This window comes from Octopus bimaculoides, chromosome 7, assembly GCF_046866305.1.
Source record: "Octopus bimaculoides isolate indiv1 chromosome 7, ASM4686630v1, whole genome shotgun sequence".
NCBI classification, from domain to species: Eukaryota; Metazoa; Mollusca; class Cephalopoda; order Octopoda; family Octopodidae; genus Octopus; species Octopus bimaculoides.
The window spans coordinates 5,893,164-5,898,163 of record NC_142934.1 but is presented as its reverse complement, the minus strand read 5'-3'; positions in this window follow the sequence as shown (position 1 = coordinate 5,898,163).

Genomic DNA, 5,000 nt, shown 5'->3' with positions numbered 1-5,000 from the left:
GACTACGTTTGTACCGAGATATGCAAAAAAGTAATAAAAGAAATACCAGTTGAACACTGGAGTCGATGTAATAAACTTATCCTGGCCTTGTGCCAAAATTTGAAACCAATATTTAAAGATTATAGAGACCATCTTATTAGCGAAACTGGACTCTCAATCCGTCATCGACCCAGTCTTCAGCATATAAGGCAGCTTTGCACAAGGAAAATCTCTCTCAAAGAACATACAGATAAAGAAAACAAAGTGTGCCACATTTTCCCAATTTATCGCAGCGTTTCAACTGCAGGACGACAATTACGTAATGAAATTAATAAAAAAAAATTGGCCAATATTAATTACATGCACTGTGTTATAATTGGCATACTTTTATAAGGTCCCTTGAACATCTTAATTACGTCCCTTGAATGAAGTCTGTCACATTCTTTCATTCAAAATAGATACCTCAAGAATTCAGTCACTACTACCATCCACAAGTCACTTTCAGGGCACTTCACCATTTAACATCCTACTACTATCATACCACTTCCGCATTCTTCTTCTTCCTCCCGCATTCTTCTTCTTCTTCTTCTTCTTCTTCTTCTTCTTCTTCTTCTTCTTCTTCTTCTTCTTCTTCTTCTTCTTCTTCTTCTTCTTCTTCTTCTTCTTCTTCTTCTTCTTCTTCTTCTTCCTCTTCTTCTCCTCCAAGAATTCACAACGACCTCGAGTCTACAAGAATAAAAAAGAAAGACAGAGACAGGCAGAAACAAGGAAAATGCCCCTTGTATTTGAATACTATGCAAATATTCTTTTAAAAAAACCTTTCATTTAATTTTTCATAACTAGAGCTGAAAAAGTCTCAATGACTGAAACCGGTACTCAGTTATTTTAGCATTTTCTACCTTGACTTATTTTCCTTATATATATATATATATATATATATATATATATATATATATATATATATATATATATATATATATATATATACACATACATACCTACATACATACACTTTTATATATATATATATATATATATATATATATATATATATATATATATATATATATATATATATATATATATATATATATATATATATATATATATATATATATATATATATATATATATATATATATATATATATATATATATATATATATATATATATATATATATATATATATATATATATATATATATATATATATATATATATATATATACCCTACAACCGTTTTCTATCGATTGCTTTATATTGATTATTCTTTTTCCTTTTAACTTGAGGTCAACATTTATAAGGCATTGATTAGTATTATTCATGCATTTTACAAGTAAGTTACTGAAGTAAGGGAAAAGAAATGACTTCGGCCTATATCCCACTTCTCACAGCAATTTTAAATCTGGAAGCTCACCAATTAATGATCTGTCATTTCAAAGTGTTATTCTGCAGTTTTACCCACCATATTTGGAAGTTATAATTTTATGTCGATGGCAATATGCCACTGCTTTTAACTCTATTTCGTTTTATCTGGCAATTTATAGCATGGAATATGACAAAAGTTTTACACAGAAATTTAAATTTGGTTGCTCTGTCTGTCCATATTTGACAAGATCATGACACAGTGATACTATGCTCAACCAGCTATTGTCACAGCAATTGCAACTCTTGTCGCAATGTGATGACAACTAACTAATAAGATTATGTTTTAACATTGTCGAAGCACATCGTATTTCGAGTGATTTCTGAATCAACTGTTGTTAACATTATATTTATATAAAAATTTCCGTCGTCTCTAAGTGAAGCGAATTAAATTAATCCAATATTTTTTATGCAATTCTTAATCATCTTATCAGCAGAAACAAAATTTAGTTCAGTAGCTACTTTTACCTAATTATTAACTAAGTATTTTCTAAACAATTACTGTTACAGAGACCATATGAGTAACACTAAGAAGCATGCAGCTAAGAAGCAAACTCCTCGTTACAAATTTAAATCTATACATAAGTTGTGTTTATATCAGTTACAATACACATGCGCAAGTGAAAGTCTGAAGACTTTAACATCCATGAAAAAGATACCTAGATACATAATCTTTTCTACTCTAGGCACATGGCCAGAAACAAAAAAATTTGCTTCAACACACGAATTCACATAAAGAATCTTGTAAACCAGATACAATGGCGAAGTATATATATATATATATATATATGTATATATATATATATATATATATATATATATATATATATATATATATATATATATATATATATATAAATATATATATATATATATCATATGTATATGTGTGTATGTGTGTATGTGTGTGTATGTGTGTGTGTGTGTGTGTGTGTGGTGTGTATGCGTTTATATATAAGTGTGTATGTGTTGCGTTCAACATTATTAACTGTATGGAAATTGAGAGATATTAAGAAGATGTTTAACTAAGCATGATCTTCATGCGCATTTCATTGGTTGCACTCATTGATGGTTTTACATGGATATTAGTGGGCTAAACATGATGCTGTACGTGATAGCCAGCTTGATATGACCTTACTTTGATTACCATTTCTGTTTAGATTGATTTTACAATCCGTTCCTTTGAGATCTGGGAAAAAAAACATACACAAATCGATTTAATTGACTCTGGCGCAAGTTTGTTATGCTTATAAAATATAAAAGCTTGTTTAGATGCCACTTTTCTCTTGATTTTTATTTATCTTACGCTTCTAAAAGATATTGCCCTGTGTCAAGGGAAAAGAAAGAAAATAACATCTAAAAATTTATAAATGATATACGCGATAAAACCAATTTGCAATAACAATTGTTTGCCTTCTTTTCACCCATCACTAATTTTTTAATTTGATTAAATACTTTTAAACAAATATGTGTTAATATTAGAACCGAATACTGCTGCTGCCAACATTCTGAAGCCTTCGTCAGACATTAATTCATATAACTTATACATAGAATCACTCACATCATTGACTCTGTTTTGATATCAGAATTATCTCATAATTAATTATAATTAACAATTTACAGACAAATGCTATTCATTTATATTCCAATAATTGAATAGATACGCAGATAATAACTTAGAGCAGGAGATGATATCACGAAAAACCAAAGCTAGAAAAAAAAATCCTATCAAATCCATTGTGAAAATATTTCTATTTTTGTGTTATGAATAACTGATAATTATATTGACAAGGATGCGGAGACTTTTTTAATTATTGTTTTTTGTTAATAAAAAATAAAAACCCACGTTCTTAGGGAATAACATTGATATTGTATTTGGTACATAACATTCTTTTACTTGTTGCAGACATTAGACTGCGGCCATGCTGGGGCACCGACTTGAAGGGTTTTAGTCGAACGAATTGATACCATTACTTATTCGTTTTAAGGATGAAAAGCAAAGTCGACTTTAAACTCAGAAAGAAAGACAGATGAGATGTCGCTAAGCATTTTGTTCGACGCACTAACGATTCTACTAGCACACCCGCCTTACTATTCAACTAATAATAATAATAATGTACCGACATTAGAATGACTTAGGCCTGTTAAGAAGCCCATTATAAAAGCCCTCTAAAGACTATTTACACCTTTTATCACTAGTTGCTTCTAAAACTAATAAATCTGTTAAAAATGCGTGGATTGCATTTTGTAACTGAATTAATGCTCAATAAAGCATGAAGTAATTTCCGGTTATTCAAGTTTACGATGGTATTTTGGATACAGGTTGAAGCCATTTAATTTCATTTGCGTTGCTAAAATATTTATAAACACCATGAACATCACAGGATTTTTATAGGAAAATACATTATTTTCTTGCTTAGATGAAATTCACGCTTTGTATTCATAATAATGTTATTTTAGTGTTATCTTCTATAAAATGTTATTATAGTGTGCGGAAAAATGCCATTTTTTCTTTGCGTGGTTTTCGATGACGTTACCTTATAAGCCAAGCTATGTTTTCGAGTATTCTATAAATCTTATCTTAGCATCACTTTGAACTAAGTAAACCTTGTATAATATATCTAATGGTAGTGAAAATACATTAAGATAACATAGAGACAGCGAAGTACGTGGGATTTATTTTTACATTATCACTTCTGAGGATTAAATAACGAAATACGAAGGAAGGTTGGCACGTGATATATTGAAGAAGAAAGAAGAGCGACCTGTTGCTACAGCAAAAGCTTGGTACAGATTGAGGAAATAATATCAGAAAAGTCAAGCAACTAAATTTATAATGACATCAGCATGGAAGATCAGTCGAGCTTATAAGCAAGACCTAAAGATAAGAGAGTAGGAGAGAAGGGAGAAGTAGAAAGATAAATGGACATATATGAAGACATACAACACATCTATGTTTATATGCGTGCATATATATGCCTCCGGTGCGAATGGTTTTTTTTTTATACGGCGCCGTTTTTACAGTCCTGTAAATAATAATAATAATGGTATTTTTATGTAAGCCTAAAACTTATGGCGATCACCGTGCAATGACGAAGGCAAATAGTCTAATAAGTGGCATATAAACCCCCTCGACGGAAAAAAAAGAAGGCTTTTCTATCCGCATGGGAGTCGAACCCACATCCCTTTGTTAACGCGACTAAGTGTGTTACCTTTATACCAGCGAATCAGCATCCCTTTCCCGCTTAAATTTAAGAACTATAATAGTTCGTGTTTGTTTTTTTATGTGAAAACAAACTTTCTATATATTTTCGGCACGAATGGTGTATACATATATATATATATATATATATATATATATATATATATATATATATATATATATATATATATATATATATATATATTTTATTATATATATATATATATATACACGTATGTCTGTGTGCCAATGCATTCTTTTCTACTCTAGGCACAAGGCCCGAAATTTTGGAGGAGGGGGCCAGTCTATTAGATCGACCCCAGTACCCAAGAAGTACTTAATTTATCGACCCTGAAAGGATGACAGGCAAAGTTGATCTCGGCGGAATTTGAA